The following is a 24,779-nucleotide window of genomic DNA, read 5'->3' as shown; positions in this document are numbered from 1 at the left end:
GTAGACCTTAAAATATATTCAAACACATCTCCTGGTAAAAACTTTAATCTGTCCTATGCTGTCCTCGAAAGCATTACGTGCCAGCATCCACAAGTCGCTCTGGATTTAAATTTATTAAAAATACTAAAAAATGTAAAACTTTTAGGAGCTGATATTTATTTCGACCTAGTTACTTATGGCTTAATAAAATTAGGCCCCAACCTTTCTATTCTTCAAAACACTCATTTGAGTTATATTGTAGGTGGAAATATTCCATACGCTCGTTATGCAATGTTAGGATCAAACGCAACTCCTTCAACGAACAATGCTCACTCACATTATTCAAATATTTCATTACACGCACAAACTGTTAATCTTGATTTTCTTTTAAAGAAATTTTGGGAAATAGAAGAGACTAAACCACTCACTTCTATTCATGTAAAAACATTAACTCCCTCAGAACAGCGAGCTGAGGACATATTCAAATCCTCGCTTACAATTCTTCCTAGTGACAGATTTCAAGTAGACCTACCTCTGAAGATCCCTAATGAATATCAGAAATTAGGTGAATCATTTCATTTGGCAAAAAGACGTTTTTTCAATATTGAAAAAAGGCTCAATAGGCTTCAATATTGAATTACGGCATCAGTACACTGAATTCATATCAGAATATATCTCTTTAGGTCATTGTAAATACGTTCCTCTTTCTAAGATTAATGAATCGTCCGAACATAAGTTTTTTCTCCCACATCATTGTGTTTTCAAGCATGATAGCTTAACTACTCGACTCAGGGTTGTATTTGATGGATCAATGAAATCAACCTTAAATGTGTCTCTCAACGATATTATGCTCAAAGGTTATACTGTACAACCTGATTTGTTCGAAATTATAATTCGCTTTAGACTCTACAAATATACTCTCATCGCAGACATCGAAAAAATGTTTAGGCAAATAGGAATTAACCCGAAACAAACATTTCTATTAAACATTCTGTGGCGCAATTCCCCGCAAGAAGAATTAAAATGTCTGGAACTTCAGACCGTGACCTACGGCACAAATTCATTAGCATTATCGGCATTAGCTGCTGAATCTCTAGAAAATTCTTGTTATGTAGATGATATTTTAGATGGTGCAAATGATATCAACACTTTGTACAAGACTTATAAGCAATTTTCTACGAGTTTAAATTCAGCTGGAATACTACTCCATAAATGGAGTTCTAATTCTTCCGAGTTTCTCGATTCTATTTCCTCTGAATCTCAAAGATCTAATTATGTAATAAAACGCGGTAATTCGTTAAATAAAGTTCTTGGAATATGTTGGAATTCTCAGTCTGACATATTCTCTAGGTCTAATAAATCCGATTACTCTATCTGCAAAGTTGTTAATGCAAAAAATATGGATAAGCAACTTAATTTGGAATGACAAACTCACAGGAGAAACATCATCAGAATGGTTGAATTTTTTAGCTCACATTCCTGATCTTGCAAAACTTACAATCTCAAGACCTCTGCTCAATCCGCTTAATATTTTTCGAATTGAAATCTATGGTTTCTGCGATGCAAGCATGAAGGCATATAGTGCTTGTATCTATTTACGGGTTTTACATAAAAATGGAGCCGTTTCGTGCAACTTAATCACTTCAAAGAGCCTTGTAGCTCCGCTAAAAACCATTTCCCTACCCAGGCTTGAATTATTAGGGGCTGTCTTGTTTTCTACCCTGATTTCAAATATCGTTCTCATTATTTCACCAAAGGTTTTTTCCATAGCTTCGGTTAGGCTGTGGACAGACTCCCAAATTGTACTCGCGTGGATAAATTCTCATCCTTCTCGTTGGTTAATCTTCGTAGCAAACCGTATAACTCAAATACAGGAGTTAACGCGAACTTATTTATGGAATCACGTAGGTTCGAAAAATAACCCAGCAGATATTCTGTCTCGCGGTACCACAACGGCCTTGCTGGTAGACAATACATTATGGTGGCATGGGCCCCACTTTCTAATGAACAAAGCCACTAAATTTAATGAATTTGTTCCAAATGTTTTTTTTTGTTTTTTTATTTAAACAAATATACCCGCATCAACCACTAAGGGTTATAAGCGGGGAGACATACACAAACAGCAAGATGCATATTGTTACATAAAAAAATATTTTTTACTATCTGGTATATAGTTTAGTCATTTTAAGATAACTTAATAAAAACTGTAAATTTGACGTTAGTATACTTTTTAAATTATCACTAAGGGCACACGCGATTCTTTCGTTCTGGTACACTGGACACTCAACAATTAAATGGGTCTCTTCTAGGCATATGACTAAAGGAAGATATTCGTGTATAAGAAGCTTAATGGATTCTATATGTGTAAAATAACCGTTGGGGTTCCACTGTAATATGAATGTGCTAGCCATTAACCCTTTATGTGTTAACTATATATTGTTGAGAACTTGATTCTTAGTCAGTTTCGTCAGTAGAAGAAGAACTGTTGAGAAGCAGTTTCTTCTTCAATCTGGTGGTATTGTTTTTTAAAGTTTTATTTTGTATTTGAGAATATATAAAGTTTAAAATTTCTTTTATTTCTTGGCTTGCATTTGAATAATTTTTAACAATGCGTTCAGGATGTTTTGAGTGAAGGGAATTTGCCAGAAAATCACATATTTCATGAAAGTAAGTGTAAAGGAAGGGTTTCTATTTTTAATTTTTTCTTTAATTTGATTTAGAATAATTGGAATATCTTCTTGGGTTTTAGGCTTTTTCTTAGGTTTTTGAGTATCGGGAGGAGGTAGGTCATTTTCAAGAATTTCAGAAGAGGATATTTGTCTTTTAGTTGCAGGAGTAATTTCAGTGGTTTTTCTATCGCTTTCAATTACTAAGGAATTATCTTGGAATATTTTTGGTTGATTCAAGATTTGTAATTCATTGTTTGTTTGTGAGGAAGTGGTTTGGTCCTTTGTAGCTGATACGTGATTTTGTATGGTATTGGGTTCTGGTTCCATTAATGTTTCGGTATCTTCTTGGTATTGGTTTTGTGGTTGATCTTGTAGCTGATTATATTTTTCATTGGTAGAGTTATGTATATTCACGTGATGGTCAGTTTCCATTTGATTAATTGAGTTACTTGATGATGATAAAGAAGGACAGTCAGAATCGTGATGTCCGACAATCTTGCATCTGGAGCAGTTTAGAACATCTATGGAAATGTATAGTCGATATGATGTATTGTCGAATGAGATTAGAAATTAGTCAGGCATTGATGCATTTTCTAAAGGACTTATGAACATTTGCCTCCTAAAGCTGAGTACGTTTCTGTATTCTGAGTCTTGCATACCTACTCGTAGAAACGTCATGTTGGAGGCGGATTTTATACCCATAGTTTTTAAGTGCTTTTCAATTATGCTATTAGGTATAGTAGGACATACATTAGATATGATGAGTCTCTGGGCAGGGGTTATAAGTCTTCTTACTTCAATCTGGTTACCATCAATATTTATATATTTGTGGGAGCTAAGAAATTGATCAACTATATATTTAGAGGAGAGGTAGATGCAGATGCGGTTGTTTGCTATTTTGGATGCCCAAACAACATTTTTGGGCTGTACTATTGATCCAACAGCTTTTATGTATTCGAAAACTTTTATTCTTTGTATGGTTGAAAGTAGTTCACATCGATACTACAAACCGAGCTGACGTTAGGTGGTTCTCCGTTATCAACGTGCGACCGGTTTTATCGAATTGAACAGATAAGTAAATGTTAAGTGATTAAAAAGCAATCAATTAGTAATAGACTTAAAAACAATAAACTCATCAAATTAAATTTAAAAACAATTCAGTAATTTAATTATAATGTTTCCAACTGGGAATGGACCAGGATTCGACAACTACATAGTTAGCCAACAAATGCAAAATGTAAACAGCCAGCCATTACCAATCCAGTATCCATCAAACCAAATGAATTGTTACCCACAAATGCAGATTCCAAACAACACACAGGGTCAATCAAAAATCAACAATATACAGGGTTATCCACAAATCTCATCACAAACACCAGGTATGTACAATATGCAAATAAATCAACCAACCACCAATTCTTCGACGAATATGATATTTCCGCCCAATCAAGAACAATATATAAATCAACAAAACGCGCCACACAACAGCAATATAAATAACAGAAATAGCCATCAATACTACAGAATGTCATCAACAAGCGATGACGAACCAGAAAGTGCAAATGTGTCAACAAAAAACTCATGGCAAGTAGTTAAAACTACAAAACGCAGAAAAATCAGATCAAATGTAAAAACAGACAAAGAAGATGATGCCATTACACTATCGAACAAATATAATACACTAACGAATACCCAAGAAAATGAAACCAATCAAAATGAAACAGCGCCAAGAAAACCTAAACCACCACCAATATTTGTTTACGGTGTAAGCGACTTCCCAGAAATGAGGAAACAATTTACAGAAATAGCTGAAGCTGAACAATACAAAACCAGGACTATGGCAAATAATACAGTCAAAATAATTTGTAGCGATCCAGAAATATACAGAAAATTATCAAGATATATGAGAGAGAACAACATTATTCATCACACATATCAACCAAAGGAAGAAAGGGCCTATAGAGTCGTAATTAAATACCTTCACTATTCACATGCCACAAAAGATATCAAAGAAGAACTGACAAAACTGGGTCATAAGGTAAGAAACATCATTAATGCTAAACATAGGATTACAAAAGAGCCGGTAAATATGTTCTTTGTTGACCTTGAACCATCAGACAATAACCAAGATATTTATAAAATTCAGAAATTACAACACTGCAATATACAAATTGAACCACCCATCAAAAACAAAAATATCATCCAATGTATGAGATGTCAATAATATGGCCATTCAAAAACATATTGCAATAGACCATATGTCTGTGTGAAATGTGGAGGGCAGCACAGTACAAACAGCTGTAAAACGAACAAGAACACACCAGCTACGTTTGCTTTATGTGGAGGAGATCACCCAGCTAACTATAAAGAATGCGAATATTATCGTAATTTAAATAGAAATAAAAATATAGCACAAACTACATATAATCATCACCAAAATATGTCGCAAGCACGTAACAGAAACTTTATACCCAATACAGTAAGACCAAATGTAAGCTATGCTAATGCAGCAAGTAATAGACAACCTCCTGCTGCTCCTTCAGATAACCAAGATTCAAACACTATTCTTATGAAGTTTTTAGAAGAATTCAAAGCCATGTTTAATCAAATCTTGTACCAAAACAGCATGGTAATAAAAATGCTAAGTAAACTCGTATGCAAATAAAATTCTTTTTACGAATAGCTGAATGGAACGCCAATAGCTGCTGAATCATAAGGACGAGGTGATAATATTTCTACAACAAAATTTTATAGATATATTATTAATAAGTGAGACACATTTTACAGACAAATCGTATTTTAAAATACCTCATTATCTAACGTACCATACTAACCACCCAGACAAGACAGCCCATGGAGGTACAGCAATCTTGATCAAACAATCAATTAAACATTTCATGATGGAAAGTTATATAACAGACTGTATCCAAGCTACAGTAATTAAAGTGTGCTCATTACCTTACGAAATAACAATAGCAGCAGTATATTGCCCTCCAAAGCACAATATTAAAAAAAAACAATTTCGGATCCTTCTTCAATACTCTAGGTCCAAAATTTATCGCAGCTGGTGACTTTAATAGTAAACACACTTACTGGGGATCAAGATTAATAACAACAAAGGGAAGACAGCTCTATAGCTTATTGCAAGAAAATAAATACTCATATTTATCAACAGGAACACCAACGTACTGGCCAACGGACCCCAAAAAAGACCAGACCTCTAAGATTTTTGCATCATAAAAGGAATATCTAACACCTTAATTGACATAGTTCCAAGTTATGATCTATCTTCAGATCATTCACCAATTATTGCAACAATTAGCACATGCGTTATTAACAAACAACCTACTCCAAAACTGCATGGACCTAGAACAGATTGGAACCTTTACCGAAAAATACTGGATGAAAACATTAAACTAAATGTAAGACTAAAAAGCCCTTCAGAAATAGAAGCAGCTACATACAACCTTATAACTTTATTGCAAAACGCTGCAAAAGAAGCGACACCGAACGATGCAGATAAAAATAAAATCGAGAAAAGAATAAATATTCCATAAGAAATTAAAAACCTCATTGCTGAAAAAAGAAGAGCAAGAGCCAAATGGCAACAATGTCGGAACCCAGCGGATAAAACGTTTTACAATCGCTTAACCAATAAATTAAAAACACAACTAAAAATTGCAAGAGAATGGTCAGTCAAAAAATATGTAACACAACTTAATAGATACGACCATTCAATATGGAAACCAATCAAATCATTCTTAAAACCTCAAGCAATATCCCCACCAGTAAGAAAAACCACAGACACACAGAACCAATGGGCAAGAAGCGATAAAGAAAAATCAGAATTATTTGCTGAACATTTAGCAACAGTATTCCAACCACACAACAATGAAGAAGATCAAGAAATTATTAATTATTTAAACTCAGAACAACCATCAGTAAATCCAATAAAATTAACAACACCCAAAGAAGTTAAAGAAAAATCTTAAGACTGAATATCAAAAAGTTACCAGGAATTGACCTAATAACACCAAAAATGCTAAAAGAATTACCAAAAAAAGGGTATAGTAATCCTTACATATATATTTAACGCAACATTAAGATGTAATTATTGGCCTAACAATCTAAAAATTGCAGAAATACTATTATTCCCAAAACCAGGAAAGGATCCAAGTGAAGTCTCATCCTATCAACTTATCAGTCTGTTATCAACAATCTCCAAATTACTAGAAAAACTTTTAATAAAAAGAATAGATCCAGACTTTACAGGCGCAGATTGGATACCAAATTATTAGTTTGGATTTCGACGAGAACACTCAACTATCCAGCAATGCCACCGAATAACCGATAAAATCAATACCGCATCAGAAGAAAAGGAATATTGCCCGATGGTATCACTAGATGTGCGTCAAGCTTTTGATAAGGTTTGGCATAAAGGACTTCTTTATAAAATTAAACAAATATTACCACCATTCTTTCGAATACTTACATCATACTTGGAAAACCGACAGTTTAGAACAAAAGTAAATGGAGAAATATCCAAAACGCATCCCATTAAGGCGGGAATTCCACAGGGAAGCATCCTGGGACCTTTATTATATTGATTATATACGTCTGATCTACCAACATCACATAACGTAACAATTGGCACATTTGCAGATGACACAGTAGCACTTACAAGTCACAAACACATTAACATAGCTACACAACAACTCCAAGACTATTTGTATGATCTTGAAAACTGGCTAAAACAATGGAAAATAAAAATAAATGAAAACAAGTCAACCCACGTAACTTTTACTTTACGACGAGAAACACCACCACCAATATATATCAACAATGAGGAAATACCCAGGACTAAAACAACCAAATACCTAGGGCTACACCTGTACCAAACCCTGTGTTGGAAAGAACACATCACCAAAAAAAGAAAACAAATACAACTAAGATAAAAAGAAATCAATTGGTTAATTGGAAAAAACTCCAAGCTGTCAATAAATAATAAAATTCTAATTTATAAAACAGTTATCAAACCAATATGGACATATGGCATAGAGCTATGGGGCTGTAGTAGTAAATCTAATATTGCTTTTATGGAAGGATGCCAATCAAAAATCTTAAGAGCACTTGTTGATGCCCCCTGGTACGTAACCAACCAAAGAATCTATGAGGATCTCAATATCTCAACAGTGAAAGAAGTATACCAGCAAAAGAAATTACAATATATTCAAAAAGTGAACACACACTCCAATCCATTAATTTCCGCAATACCTCAACATCGAGTTATCAGAAGACTAAAGCGACGTTAGCCAACAGACCAGTAACATGGACCCGTGATTCTCTTACTGGAGGGAACCACATCACGCCAGAACCAAGGGACAGGACCCAAACTCATCACATTAACTTATAGAATACATTGTTTTATTCTGATTGTTAATTTATTAGTTATAATAAAAAAAAATGGTTGAACGTATAATACCTTGGTCTTTTGAAGGATATTTGAAACTGTTTAATGCATTGGAGTAAGATATATGTGACGTAGTGGGTATATTTCGTGAGGTAGTAGCTGATTCCGGTTCATCCATCTTCCCGCTGAGAATTTACGTACATTGGCACAGAGAATCTGAAGCCGGACCTGGCCACTTAATAAAATTGAACAGCAGCCTAGCCGTATTACTTGTTAGAAGCAAGAACCAGCAAAAAGTTGTTGTCGATAATCGATAAGTTGAATTGAAATCGATAAAATATTTTGCCTTTTAAATTTCCGCTTTTTGTAAATTCTCATCTTTCACTCGGTTACAAAGAGTAATTGCATATTGAAATAGGTATATTTACAACCTTAAAAATAATCAAAACATTAAAGTCAATGATCTTGTACTCTTAATCGATGACAACGCTCCTCCTCTAAAATGGCCACTGGCAAGAGTAATCGAAACAATGCCAGGTAAAGACGGCAGGGTTAAAAACTAAGAACTAAAGACGGAGCAGTTAAAAGATCTATTGTTAAAGTATGTCCTTTACCTCATACTCATTTAGATGTAGGTCACATCAACCGGGGGACTATGTTGCGTAACAACAATATCTAATATTTTTATTTTATTTTTGTATCATATCATTATATCCTACTGTATATTAGTTTAAGATTTATAAAATTCTCTGTACCATCCAATAATCTGTACGGCGCCGATAACTTGCATTCAAATAACTTTCTAGACATAAGCTTCTAAAATCGTCAAAGAATCATAACAATGAAAGGATTTGCAATTCCAAATTATCGGTTTGAGTCATTTGAAATTTCCCAACATTAACGAAAATTACCCTTCTTAGGTAATTGTAATAATAAAATGAAAGTCGAAGGTATTTTAAATGTAAACATATCCTTTAGATACGTCGAGGGGTTCAGGGGGAGATTTCTGTATGTTAAGAAACGATTACTAGCCGAGTGATTGAAATCAGTTTTCATCAGTTTGAATCCAGCATTGGATGAGCTATAGGCTCCAGTCCGCGCCAGCCGCACCTCAGAAGGTTCAGCAAAGTCGGTATATTAATAAGTTTTACTAAGTTCGTGTCAATATTGTATCACCGACAAGTTATCTAGTTTTGTAGTTTCTTAAAGTTTAGTTTCATAAATCAGCTATCGTAAGCAAGTTACCGGCGTCCACAATACGTTGTTGTAATTGTTTTAACAGACATGTTAAAACGTTCTTTTCGAAACTTTCATTTGTCCCAGTTTTCTGGGTGGTCCTTCAAAGAAGTAAAGTGAACCTATTTCCCTAAGGAGAAAACTTGTTCCTCAAGGGAAAAAACCAGCGACCTATGACTGGTGCACGAAACAAAGGCATCAGGATAAGGTTTAAGAACAAACACACCAGCATCTTTGCTCAACTATTAAGTGCAAAACACATTAAAGACAGTTGTTTGGACTATCATCAAGATATTACGGGTGAACTTTTCAAATCGTGGTTTAGAAATAACTTATTGCCAAATGTAGCAGACAACAGTGTTATTGTTTTAGATAATGCATCATATCATTCTAGACAACTTAAAATTCCGAATTGCAAGATTTTTTATTATCACAAGATTTATATTTTGAAGATTGGTACACTAAAAACCAATTAGTAGAGGTACTTAACACAAAATTATTTGTAAAGGAATATATTATTGATGATGCAGCAAGAAAAAATGGACATATAACTTTAAGACTACCACCATATTACTGCGTTTCAAATCCAATAGAGTTGTTATGGTCTCAACTGAAATATAATGTGAGACAAAAAAATGTAAATGCAAAATGTTAAAACACTGTCGTGAAACTAATAGATTCTGAATATAAAAATATCTCTAAGGATAACTGGAAGAAAGCAATAGAGCACGTAAAAAATATCGAAAAAGAATATCTTAAAAACAGTCGTGTTTTAAATAAAATTATTATCAATGTGAAGAACAGTGATTCAAAGGAAGAAAGTGACGAAGTGTAATACCAAGACAAATTTCTCTCAATACTGAGCTTATCCGGAATATTTTCTTACATAATCAGATCTAGGGATTATCGACATATGTTCAACACCAAACTACTGCTTCAATTTTTTAAGAAAAACGTGGCCTTATTATGAAAACTTCACTTATTGTTGCAATATCTATATCTTTGAAAATCAGTTCTTAGGAGAAAATAATAATGTAAGTAAGTGTTGACTAGAAAAACTTTTAATTTTTACTTCAAGGTTTTATAAATTATTTAAATATATATTTTTTATCTTTAAGTGCCTACCGTTCGCTCAATTATTAATTAGTTTTTGTATATTAACCAATTATTGTTTGAACATTTTATAGAAAATGCATTGTAGAAATATGATTAAAGTAATTTAAACTTACACAAAATCATCAATACATACAATTTTCTAAGAACCTATTTCTTATAAAATATACCATATTATTATAATTCATTTAGGTCGGTACTATTCTGTTCCTCACTGATCATAGTGCTGCTTATCGCATTTTTCTCAAATAAATATAACCGACCTATACAAAATACTACATTTAATGATTAAACGTGACTATTGAAACGTAATAATTACAATAATGATAAAAATATTGATTTCTTCCTTTTTATAACATTGGACATCGGAATCTGCTGATTCTTAATAGTAGGGAAGCATATTTCCCCTCCCTCCATTGGTTGGGACTTCGTCCTCGAATTTTTGGTTACTTCGGCTATCAGCTCGTCCAATATCTGGATCTGGGCAGGATGCAATTTTTCTCCAAATAGGATTTTGGATTTCTTTTCTTAATTAGGAAGATTATTAGGAAAGCTAAAATAGGTAAAAATATTATAACAGAAGTGGTGCTCAGTCCTATTGATAATCGGGGTAGTACTTCTATGGTATCTAGTGGTTAAATTTGGCCATGTGTCTCTGGGATTGTTAACTTTTCGATTTTCATCTCATGGTTTGGTATCAATTTTATTGGAACAATTTTTGGAATGGAAATGTCTCGTGACGTCTTCAATCATTATTGGCACATCTGTCGTCAAGAGGCTGGTTGAATTAATTTCTATCTGCTGGATTCTCATCGGGTAAACTATTCCTAGCAATATGACTTTGCTGGTCTCTTGGAAAAAGTTCTATGTGATTAATGTTTTTGTGTAATTATCTACATTGAGTATGTTACATTTGGATTGTACATAGTTGAAACAAACTATGTTATCGCCTTGTCCTATACAAGTGTCGAACCATTTATTATTTGTATAGTAGCTTGCAGGTGGCAGAATCATAACATGATCTTTTTTTGGAATGGGGTAGATTTTATAGGTAGTGTAAGGAATTTCATGAAGCATAGGGATTTTAATTATTATGAGCATTGTATTTGAAGTTACACAAACTAAAGTTTTTGTTGACTCATAAGTGAATTAAGTTCATAAGGGTGTTCCCTACTATTGGGGATTGAATTTCTGGGATAAATTTTGAGAAGGATTTGTTTAAGGTCTATTATTTCCTTTAAAGTGAATAATTCTATATTAGAGATATTAAGTTCAGATAAGGTAATGGTTTTAATAAGTTTCATTAGAAATTCGTTTATATTTTGGAGATTTATTATCTCATTGTGTAGAATTATATAGCTGTCGAAATCAGCTGATAATTTATTAAGTGCAGATATGAGAATTGAATTATCAGAATTTAGTTTTTCTAAAAGTTTATCGAATCTCGTGTTAAAAGAGTTTCAATAAAATATTTGGTTATTAAATTTTTTAATAATTTCATTTTGTTTATTTTCTAAAGAGATTATGTGTGATTTTAATAAGTTAAGTCAGAGTCGTCTGGATTTCCAGTCACGTATTTGATGGCTGTACCTAGAAAATTAAAAAGTCCGCGTTTCTGTTTTCGCGTAATCTTGTGTAGATCTTTTGTTTGTTCTTGTATGTGAGTGTATTGGGAGTACAGTAGCGAGAGAGGTGCATTTTTGAAGTGATCTCTGAAATAGCTTGTCGGACTAGCGTCAATAGTGTCGGATAGCTTGTCTAGTAGAATGTGAAGAGTGTCTGTGGTAGTGGGAGATTTCTCTTGATTGCCTATCTCTTCAGCATAGTAACCGTTATTCTCCTGAATACTGAGTGGATGGACCAGGGCGAGGATTGTCCTGTGAAAAATTTGGGTCTTGAGTAGGTTTGTCCACATGTTTTCGTATTCGTTTTACATATTTAAGGTGAGTGCTTGTTAAATTTTGTTTATCTGTTTTACCGATAATTTTTGTTTTGTCTTGTTTTTCTGGATGAATAGTGGAGAAAGGGGCTTGTAATTTAGACATGTTTTTTCTTAGAAACATATTGGGATTTTGTAAGGTCTATTTCCGGAATATCTTCGGCGTTTTCGTTTTATCTATCTAAAAGTTATTGTATTTTTTGCTTTTGTTTATTATATAGTTCTGCAATAAAGGGTTGGAGTTCTTCTTCATGTCTTTAAATACATGTTTCGTATATTGAAAGATCAAAGTCGAAATGTATTTCTTCTGCATAGCGTCCATACAGAATTGAGAAAGGGGAATAATCTGTGGAACTGTGGATTAATTGGTTTTAAATGAGAATGGCAAGTGTTAGAATGTCATCTAACGAATCATTTGGATTTTGGGAAGTAAGGGCCTAAGTTTTTCAATAAGAGTTGAATGAAAGCGCTCTACTAGAGAGTTTGAAGAAAAAATGTTTACTGTTGTAAAATGTATTTCGATTTTGTGAATATTTAGGAATTCTTTAATGACTGCGGAATTGAATTCGGTGCCGCTGTCGCATACAATCTTTGATGGATAATTGTGGTGCAAAAAGTAGTGTCTAAATTTATTTAGAATGGAAATGGAAGTTTTGTCGGTAAGCTTACAGCATTGACCGTATTTGGAAAAAGAATCTATTATTGTGAGATACAGGTTTTTATTGCAGTGGAATAGATCGATATTTAATATCAAAAGGTTTTTGACCTACAATGGGCCTAATTGGGGAAGTTTGTAAGGACGTTGTTCGTATTTATTTTTTAGGCAAATTTCGCATTTTTTGATAAAATTAGAAATAGTTGTCTGCATTGAGGGCCAATAAAATTTTTGTTTTAAATATTTGTAAGTTTCAATCATTCCGTTGTGGTTTTCTACGTAATATTTCTTTATGCATTATATTTGTGGGTTTTCTTCTTCTATGTCCTGAAGTAGTATATTGCAAAATATTGCTTTGACTGTGGAATTTATTTTTTCTTTAAAATAGTTACCGATAAAAGGTCTAAATTCGTGAGAGATTGTTATTACAAATTTTTGGTTTGGTCTAAGGATATTTTGGAAGGTATTTGCTACTACTGTTTTCCAATTTTTTGTTAAAGTGATAGTGTAACGGTGTTTGTTAAAAATTCTTTTGTATTTTATTTCAAAATTATTTGACTCTGGTTTGAAAATAATTTGGTTTGAGGATAAATTAATTTGGTTCAGGTGAAATCTCTATTCCTGTGATAGGGTTCTCAACTGATATATGTTGTGTATTAGTACTGTTTTGTAAGTTAACAAAGTCGGCGAGGAAATCGTCAATGTCGAAATTGTCTGGTCGTTCAGCACATTCTGAACCATAGCTTAGGGCATTTATTTGGACTCGGCTAAGAGCATCAGCGACTTGATTCTCTTTGCCTTTTTTATATTTAAACTTTAATCAGATAAAAGGCATATATCGAGCACAGTTTAATTTAATCTTGCCCAAGTACTTTCGATCCCTAGATCATCTTCACATTCTGTCTCCGGCTTCTGCACGTAATGTAGCCTTTCTTAAATAATTTTAAAGTGTTTGTTTGTCCTTTTGTAGTGTAGTGTGATGTACATTTATATGTTTATGACATTTTGTTCTTGTCGGATAGGCCGCAATTGACGAAATGCCCCTGAAGATGATCTAGGGATCGAAAGTACTTGGGCAAGATTAAATTAAACTGTGCTCGATATATGCCTTTTATCTGATCAAAGTTCATTTATTCGAGCACTCAACCTTATATTTATTTATTTTTTTTTTATATTCTACTTCAAAACCACATTCTTCTAGTTTAAGTCTCCATATGGCTAGTCTAGAAGTTGGATCTGTTTCTACAGAGAATTTTTGATTGTATATATACATACGGAAGTATTTACAAGAATCTAGTATGGCTAAAATTTCTTTTTCGATGGTGGAGTAGTTTTGTTCTGCGGAATTAAAAGTTCGAGAATAGTAGGCAATAGGGTGGTTATTTTGAGATAATACTGATCCTATAGCTATATAAGAGGCATCTGTAGTCAGTACAAAAAGTTTTTCGAAGTCTGGGTATTGTAAATCTGGGGAATCAGTTAAAAAATTGTTTGCATTTTGCAAAACATTCTAAATAATTTGGATAAGTAGGGTCAATAGTTGCTCCTTTTCGAGTACACCTCGAAAATGGGGACGTTATTTTTGCAAAATTTGGTATAAATCTTCGGTAGTAACCGATTAAACCAAGAAATGATTTAATTTCTTTTACTGTTTTTGGTAGAGGGTATTTTTGTATAGCTTCGATTTTTGCTGGGTTAGGTTTGATTCCTTTGGTTGTCACTACGTTATCTAAAGTTCTTTCGTGAAAACCTCTGATTTGTCTAACTGAATTTTTAAATTATTTTTTCTGAAAGTGCCAAAAATAGTTGCAATATGAACTTTGAAGCGTTTTTGCAGTGACTTAGAAAAAATAATGACATCGTCCATGTAGACGAAGCAAAACTTATGAATAAAGGGTCTAATTTCTTCATTATTTAATTGAGAAGTGCGTATCGAATTTTCATTGAAACCTGAGGCAATGTTTGCTATTTCATAATTACAGAAGTTCTCAACTTCAATTCTCTTATTAAATTTCATAGGCCTCGGTAATTCGATAGTCTCTATAAAACCATTTTGCAACGTGAATAGAATGGGGAATTTTAAAACCTTGAAATTGTCATTCAGGGAAAATAACGTCGCCATTAGGAATGTTTACGGGAAATTTCTGATATAGTGTTTGAAATGGAATACTGACATGAGGATTCTCAAAGGTTAATGTATAAGTCGCATAATTAATAGTGGCATGGAATCTTTTTAAGTCGTAATTTCCTAGGAGAATATCAAAATATTGGCTGAAATCGGCGATTTTTACGTCGAATGTATGTGGAATTCCATATTCCATAAATAGTGGCGTCTTAATATTTAATTCATGCTTGGAAGTAATTTTCATTGATGTTAGCGAAAAAGGTTTTCGATAAATATGTTTTTTATGAAATAGTTTGAGAGCTCGCGGGTTTATAATTACATGCAAACCGCCTGTGTCAATCAAAACGCGTAGATGTGTTTTGGGTGTGACGAAGCAGGCAACCCAGGGGAACTTTCAATATTATGTAGGTTTATACAGGGGGTGGATGATCGTGTAACGGGATGGCTTGAAAATCCTGATGATTTTCATCATGCAATTCGGGCTCTTGTTCGGATTCATAATTTTCGAAATTATTGGATGTCATTCGAGTCTATATTAAAATTGTGGCTTCTATTAGTTGTGATTGTCATAGGCTGATGGTTTCTGGTTGTCGTAGTTTGAACACCGCTCATTGGAGTCTCAAAATTTGGTTGGGGTCGAGGAGCTTTGTATTTGTTTAATCTTTGTTGGGCATTTTTCGGGACATTGTTTCATTGGAAGGATATATTTTGTTTGTAAGAACCGAAATTTTGTCTCTGAAGAAAATTGTAGTTCTGTTGTGGAGTGAAGTTAAAGTTGGGCTCTGTGTTGTGGAAAGGTGTGTTGTGAGTCTAGGGTCCCACATAATTTGAATGCGTGGGTTGGAAGTTTGAGTGTGTGGGTTGGAAATTTGAGTGTGTGGGTTGAAAGTTTGTGGATCTTTGATTATTCGAAGATTAATGGGGTTTATTTTTTATTGGGGGCTTTTTGTTTTGTTGGCTCTTCAGAAAGTTCATATATCGTTGCTGATTTTTGTGATTATCGTATACAATACACTTTTGAAGGGCTTCCTCTAGGGAATTTAGTTCAAGATGCGATAAGTATTCCCAATAAGGCTCATTGATTCCAGTACAGAAGGTCTTAAAGGCAATGTTTTTAAAGTATGGAGTTTTAAAATTTACTGTCGCGGGATTGTCGTTTAGGGTGGTGTGTTGGAGTAAGTCATTCAGATTTGTAGTTATTCTTTGATGATAATTGTCGTAGGATTCACTATGTTTTTGGACGGTGGTGGATAATTGTGTTACTAATATGTCTTCGGAACGTCTCTCCGTATTTGGTTAATAAGGCTGGACGAATCTCTGTGCAATTGGTTTTATTAGAATAATTTAGGAAATTTCTAGGTTCTCCTTTACTTCGAGATACGATATGGGAGTTTAAGATAAACTCTTACGGATTTACGGACGGATTTAAATCTTGGGTGCCTAAGAAAACTATTAAATTATCTACTGCTTTAATAAATGTGGAGAAGTTGTCTCCAGAAGAGATTTCGGGCAGAGTTGAGCAAAGGCTAGCGATATCGCTATTGGTCATCGGCATTTTGGAATGTAATTTAGATGCAGGCTGGGATTTAGAGGTTTGTAGATTTTTTTTATTTTTAAATTCAAATTATCGAATAGTAAACTTAAATTTTCGATACTATTTTGGGAAGTATCATTCAATGTACTCATAAAATATATATGCAAACATGTAAAAATATTAATGCAAATATACATAAAAATTCGTTGAAGTAAAAATGTTTTAAATAATATAAATTTAATAAACAATAAGTAATAAATTCAATGTAAATGTTTAAAATTCAATAAAAATAATAAATGCTCATAAACAATGGTAAAGAAAGGAAAAACTTACGCAAGGATGATCGTGTTTTATTTCGAATACATTTTTCTCTTCTACCAGGTTCTTTAGAATTTCATCAAACTAATTTAGACCAGGAAACGACCAAGTTTCTGTATGAAATATCGTGTTCGCAGCGCCAGAAATGTTTCTTCAACGTTAAGTTTCCCAAAAGAAAATCTTTATTTCGAAATCTTTACAATTTTGAGAAATACTACAAACTACTACATTTAATGATTTAAACTTGACTATTGAAACATAATAATTACAATATTGATTTCTTCCTTTTTATAACATCGGACATCGGAATCTGCTGATTCTTAATAGTAGGGGAACTTATGACTACATTTCTATATATATTTGATTGCCTATATATTTGATATTAAGCGACTAACAGGGCAAGCGAACTTAGATTTTGATAAACACACATATATATATATATATATATATATATATATATATATATATATATATATATATATATATATATATATATATTTCCCTTTATCCATTTTCTCTTTAATGTAATATTTTTGCAATAAAGAAAAATGTTTTAAAACTAAAGACCAATTTACAATGAGGCCGTATTAAGTAGCGCAAGTATGTTACTCTGCATAAAGATGCAATATCCGGTGCTTTACAAAGATTTCAAGAAACTAGAACTTTCTCAAGAAAATCTAAACAGGAAATACCAAGGGCAATAAACGCCGTGGAAGATGAGTTTCTCAGACTTTCGTCTGTGTTTTCGAAGTGTTTCGAGAGCGGACAGTAACTGCAACAGTTTTGACTAAAAGACTGAGAGATTTTCAGGGTAGCAATTGAAGAAAAAGGTTATTTACAGACGAGCCTTCATTTACAAGATATTTACATATGATGGTTGCCAAACAGTATGGAGAAAGCCTGAAGAACGCTATGCCCAATGTTTTTTCTCACATAACTGTACACAGAAACTCATTGCTGCAGTTAGTGATGTTAAAGTAAATGCCTACTGTAATGTTATTAAAAGTTGAAAAAAACGCGAAAATTGAAAACTACGATGTTTCAGCAGAATATAGAAAGCCTGAAGAGAGCTTGCTGGATTTAACAGAATCTAGTTTATGTGTGGACGAATCCTGCTCGAATAGTGCATTAAAATCTATCTTTTTGGATTTTCTTTACCTAATTCTTCAATTTTTGGTTATTGTGTGGAAATTTTATTTACTCCTAACGCAAAAAACTAAAAACAAAACCGGCCCAGGTAATTACCGCTAATATATTAGTTTTAAAAGCTAGAGGTGGGCGTTGCTACATCGAACCGTTCCAAAGTAACTGACAATTATTTTAATTGAAAATAATTTACCCAGGAAGAAAACGCGAAGATAAATTACTACAAGTTACTGCTTAAGGGAACCATCTTCCTTTGATGCGTTGAGCTTTGATGGGGGGGGGGGGTTGGCTCTATCGCGACTAGTAGCAGTAGAAATATGGATTCAGGTGATAATACATTAGATGACAATCGGAAAAGAAATAAAGAAGAAGAGGAACTGTTATTTGGTCCCAGTAAAAAAGTACAAACAAGTCCAGTCCAGAAGTGAAAGGCTTGATAGAATAATACAAGAAAATAATGTGATAATACAGGGAATGACAATATATAATGGAGATAGGAGAATACTAAAAGAAGTAATAGATTTTATGACAAAAGAGCTAAATATTACCGTAAATATAGAAGAAGCAGTGAAACTAGGAGATAAAACATGTTTAGTCAGACTGCCAAACAAAGAAGAAAAAACAAAAATTATGGAAAACAAAAGTAAACTTAAAGAAGTGAAAAAAGAAAAAATATATATACACAATGATCTAACGACAGAGGAATTGCAAATACAGAAGGAAATACGAAGAATAGCAAAAGATGAAATAAAGAAAGGTCAACGTGTCCAATTAAAAGCCAACAAACTTATAATAGATGGTCTAGAAAGGAGATGGAATAGAAACACCAAACAGCTGGAGGACCATCATGGAGGTGGTTCAAAAAACTAGCAAGGGATGAGAGGATGCATTATTCGTTAACGGACGAGGCAAAGAAACAGGAAATAACTGCATATAAACTCGAGTACAACAAAAGTGAAATAAAGAAAGATAGACAAGAAAACAAAAATAAAAGACGAAGACAACAGAACAAAAAAAATAAAGAGTGGAAAATAAGCACATGGAACATAAGATATGCTACCTCCAGGAAAAATGCTAGAAATAGGAAAAGAACTCAAAAAGTATATAATAAATATTACAGCACTGCAAGAATTACGCTGGGAGGGACAGGGACAGATTGATAAACAAGACTTTACAATGTTATAATCAGTAGGAAAGAAGCAATGACAAAAAGGCGTGGGATTCATGATACTAAGGCATCTAAGAGAGAAAATTATAAATTTTAAGCCAATATGCGAAAGGATGGCCTATGTTAGAGTCAACAGCAAACCATTTAATATATCAGCCTTGAATTTATACGCCCCCACAGAAACAAGCAATGCAGACGAAATCTTTTATGATAGGGTCGAAGAGGAGATAAAAAATACCCAAAGAAGATGTCATATTTGTACTAGGAGACCACAATGCCCCAATTGGAAAAGAGAACTTTTTACAACAAATTGCAGGAAAGCATACAATACACGAAAACACGAATGACAATGGGCAAAGACTATGTGACCTATCAAGAAGAACAAATTTGTTAATAAGCTCAACAAAATTTGAACACCCTAAAATACATAAGTAACATGGAGGTCACCAGATCGGAAAACATATAGTCAAATTGATCACATAATGATTAGTAAATGAAAACAATCGTCAATAAAAGATATAAGAACGTTCAGAGGTGCGTGTGCAGATTCAGACCACTACATGGTCACAGCCACTATAAGACAAAAAGTTAAAATTGAAAAAAAAAAAAAACAAAAAAACCAACATAAAAAGTTGAATGTCAATAAAATGAGTAATGAAGAAGTAAGAAAAAAATATGAAGAGGCAGTAACAGTTCAAATAAAAGAGAAATATAAAGCAGAAGATATAAACACAGAAGGGGAGACGATCAAAAAATCAATAGAAGAAGGTGCAAATATGCAGATAGGTAAAAGTCAGGCTAAAACAAACAACGGATGGTATAATAAAGAATGTAGAGAAATAACAGGAAAAAAAGTGCAAGCCAGAAATAAATGGCTAAGAATAGATAAAGAGGAAGACAGAGAAGAATTTTAAAAATTAAGAAGAAATGCTAAGAAAGTGATAAGGCAAAATAAAATAAGATGGGTAGACAAAAAAATGCAGGAAATAGAGTAGAAAAGAACAAACAGAAATACGAAAAGTTTTTACAAAAAGATTAAATAAAAAAACAAAAAATACAAGGGCAAAACAAACGGAATAAAAAATAGAGAGGGAATAGTGATAATAGAGGACCAAGAATACAAGCAAGTACGGAGAGATTACTACAGAGAGCTCTTGACGGGGGAAACAACAGAAGAAGAAATGCATAACGAGGAGAAAACGGTGCACGAAGAAGCAGATGAAGTAGATGAAGTAGACATCGAAATTTCAAAAGAACCAACATTAGAGGAATTGGATGAAGTAATCCGGAGAAGCAAAAATGGAAAAGCCACTGGTAAAGATGGAACTAATATGAAACTAATAAAATACGGAGGAAGGGAACTAGAGGAAAAATACTGGCACTATTGAAAAATATATGGAAAGAAGAGAAAATGCCAGGGGACTGGGAGGTGGGGCAGATCATAACAGTACATAAAAAGGGACACCAACAAATCTGTAAAAATTATAGAAGAATAACGTTAATAAATACAACATATAAAATATTGACATCAATAATAAAAAAGAGGTTATCAAAGATCACAAAGAAGACAGTAGGAAAGTACGAATGTGGATTCACAGAAGAAAAATCTACAATAGATGCAATAAATACAATAAAACAAATAATGGAAAAAGCAAACGAGTATAAATTAGAATTGGAAATGTTACTCATAGACTCCAAACAGGCATTTGATTCAATTAAAAGGAACTGATTAATGATAGCACTTAAAAAATTAAAAATTCCACATAAACTCAAAAAATTAATAGAAATGACAATGAGAACTACAAAAATAAGCATAAAGACACAAAGAGGAAAGACAGAGAAATTCAGTATAAATAAAGGGATGAAACAAGGAGACGCCTTATCAACAACTCTATTTAATCTAGCACTAGAATATGTACTACGAAATATAAATAAAGGAAATCTCAGAACAAGAGGTGGTCAAATAATTGCATATGCCGACGATATTGCTATTATTGTAAAGAACAGAAAAATAATGAAAGAAATGCTAGAAGAAATAAGAGAGACAGGGGAGGTAATGGGGCTAAGATTAAATCAAGAAAAGACAAAAATATGAAGATTAGGGAAAAAACCAATGAAAGAAAAAATCAAAATAGGAAGTTCTGAGTTTGAAGAAGTAGAATACTTCAAATACCTAGTAGTTACAATAAGTAAATCCGGAGAAAGGAAATCCGAAATAAAAGAAAAAATAGCAGCGAATAAAGCTTATTTTGCAAACAAAAGATTACTTAAAAGCAAAACACCGACTAAAAAAAGGAAGATGAGTATTTATAACACCATAATTAGGCCAATATTATTATATGCAAGAGAAACAATGACGATGGTTAAAAAAGATGAAGAAGACTTAAGAACAGCAGAGAGAAAGATTATGAGAACCATACTAGGACCAATCAGAACAGAGCAAAATGAATATAGAAGCAGAACAAATGCAGAAATTAAGGAAGAGCTTAAGGAAGATCTTCCTAACAGATTGTTAAAATAAATGGAGCTAAATAAAAAACATATGAAGCAGAGTAGAAAATTCACAAATTGGGTTCCGATTACATGGCCTTAAATTAAAATTTTTTCGGCGGCACTATCTTACAGTGTACACTTAATTTGTTGATTTTAGAAGAAGAAAGGGACTGTATTTTGGGAATAAAACACAATGATTGTAACTAAATTAAGTTTTGTTTTTGATTCATTCCAATTTAGAAATTGTTCTCAAAGAAAAAATGATGAAGACACGTTATACTAGGGATGGCGGTTTTTGACAAAACACCGGTTTTCGGTTATACCGGTTTTTTTTATTACGGTTTAACCTGGCGGTTATAACCGGCCAAAAAAACCGGTTTTTCCAAAAACCGGTTTTCGGTTTTTTTAATCCAATAGGTTACAAGTTTGCACTTTCAGTTTGCTTCTGTATTTATAAAATAAAATAAAATTTAAATTATGGTTTTGTTTGGAATAATTACTTGAGAATAATAATTATGATAGGGATCCCAAACAATACCTAACCTAATCCTAATTACCGTAAAAACCTAATAACCGGTTTTTACTTTAAAAATAAAAAACCGGTTATAACCGGGACAAAAAACCAACCGATAAAACCGGTTATTGCGAAGTAAAAAAACCGGTTTTCGGTTAAAACCGGTAGGTTTTTCCCAGCCCTACGTTATACCCTATTCATTTTACAAATTTCCAATCGACAATAGAACCACGTGTAAGCCAAACAGGGTCGTACTGATGTACGACCTATGTATCATATGATTTTTAAAAATATTTACTTTTGAAACTGTTAGTGTAAGAATTTCTTGAAATTTAATCATTATATCACAATTAAACTAAACCCAAAAAATAAGACGACCAGTAAATAACTTAACAATAACTATAACATAAATATAACACAATATATTAACTTAAAAATCAACACGATACAATTTGAATTTAAAATGCTGGCAAGTTGGGATCTGTAACATGAGAATCTGTCTCGCTTGAGGTAAGAAATTATATTTATTAGCCTCTTGACGAATGAGATGGCGAATATCAACACGTGTTTATGTTTAATGATGGGAATTTGGTAAATGAATGAACTTTATAAATAATTGATATACCCGTTCTGTAAAATACCGTTTTTACTTTATAATTGTTTTAGAAACATCCTGTATACAGTGATATAAGTCGTATGATTTTAGAGAACAGCTTACTATGCATTTTGCTTAAAATCAATAAATTTGTGTACAAAACTAAGGTTTGTTTACATTCCCAGACCATAAATTATTTTAATTACGTAGCGTGAGGTAATGAATTTCTTTTCCGTGTTATCATAAGGGACTTTTACCATTTGAATTTTTTTAAAAAAATACTTTTTGTTCATTGTAGATAACAAAAGAACCCGGAAATGTTCAGGTTAGTTATGATATGATGTTATTCATGAAATCGATGCTAATTTTAAATTAAATCAATTAATTTAATTTAAACGATGCTAATGATATTTATAATAGAAATATAATATTCATTGCCTAATAGACGTCGATGTAAATAGAAATCACAAGATAACAAAGAACATGTAGCTAAAAATGAAATAGACTATTTGATGATAAATGACAGATAGAGAAACAACATCACATCAATTAAAACATATCCTAGAGCTGATGTAATATCCAATTATGTTCTTCCTTGGTAGAACAATTTAAAATAAAATTAAAGAGAACCACGAAAACAACTGCAGAGAACACCGTCGATATTGGTTGATTATGGGAATTGGAAATTACAGAAAAGCTAAGAGAAGAAATCAATGAAAAACTCAACGCAATACAAATTACGTAAGAAAGATTTAATAAGGAAAGCATCAACGAAACATGGTCAAAACTTACGGAAACACTAACCTAACTATATAAAATACAGCGCAGAAATAACGAAAAAACGAGAAATAAAAACTGGAATACTCAGAAACTTTCTAAACTTGAGAATAAAAGAAGAATATACAAAACTAAAGAAAACCAAACAAAACGAACTAGCTAGAAAAAAATTGTAGTGAAATAAAAATCTTACAAAATCAACATGATAGCTTTAATATACAAACATTTATAGAAATATAGACTTACTAGAAAACAAAGAAAGATAATCACAGCGTATTGGCCGTTAAAACGGAGATAGACGTAGAAGACAAAATGAAAGACAAGCTGAGTTCAGATAAAGCCAACCCTATTAGAAGTCGGAACCATGGATTTCAGAGTAGCACACGGAGCGGTGTTGTCGCCATACTTGTACACAATTTTCACAGCGAGCACCCCAACTATATGCAGATCAATCCTGAGCCTATATGCTGACGACACTCCAATAGCAGCTAGTAGGAGCAATCCTGACCCAGCAACGAGATACTTACAAACGGCAATCAAGCGTATGCAATCCTTGTGTATTAAGTGGAAAATAGCGGTCAACCCGGATAAAATACAGGCCGTCAAGTACAAAAAAAGAAAAGAGTACGCTAAGAGAGTACTAACCCTGTTCAATACACCAATTGAATTGGCGAATAATGAAAATACATTGGCATTACGTTGGACAAAAGCTAACATTCATAGGACGTTAATCAAACGGTGCACAAGGCTAAGCTTCTTAGGAGTCAACTCTCATAATTACTAGATTGCACTACAGATTGGCAAATTCTATAATCTTGCCAACTCTTACATATGCCTGAGCGGCATACGTGACAAATCGGAAGAAAATTCAGACCGCACAAAACTTCATAGTTAGCGAAACACTGAATCTGCCAAAAGTCCTAACAATGATGAATTCATGGACACACGACATCTTTAACAACCTCAGGAACCATCCGAGCCGAACTTTAAGAAAGTTGACAGATTATGATCCAAAAGTGAGGTCGATACATAGACGGCCCAAACAACAGCTTGCTGCATATAGGGAGGACTCAGAAGACCTGAAATGAAAGAGATAGCCACAAGCTAC

At 33.0% G+C, this 24,779-nt stretch overlaps 1 long non-coding RNA gene across 1 annotated transcript in view; it reads left to right on the top strand.

Moving 5' to 3' along the window:
* Positions 1–11,983: 11,983 nt before the first annotated feature.
* Positions 11,984–24,779, top strand: part of LOC140452978 (uncharacterized) — a 48,765-nt gene continuing 35,969 nt past the window's right edge. Inside the window, exons 1-2 of the long non-coding RNA XR_011952270.1 lie at positions 11,984–12,350; positions 16,486–16,718. This is a non-coding gene — a long non-coding RNA (uncharacterized lncRNA). The remainder of the gene's footprint in view (positions 12,351–16,485; positions 16,719–24,779) is intronic.

Source organism: Diabrotica undecimpunctata, chromosome 11, assembly GCF_040954645.1.
Source record: "Diabrotica undecimpunctata isolate CICGRU chromosome 11, icDiaUnde3, whole genome shotgun sequence".
Taxonomy (NCBI): domain Eukaryota; kingdom Metazoa; phylum Arthropoda; class Insecta; order Coleoptera; family Chrysomelidae; genus Diabrotica; species Diabrotica undecimpunctata.
The sequence above is the reverse complement of the archived record's forward strand: the minus strand, read 5'-3'. Positions and strand labels throughout refer to the sequence as shown.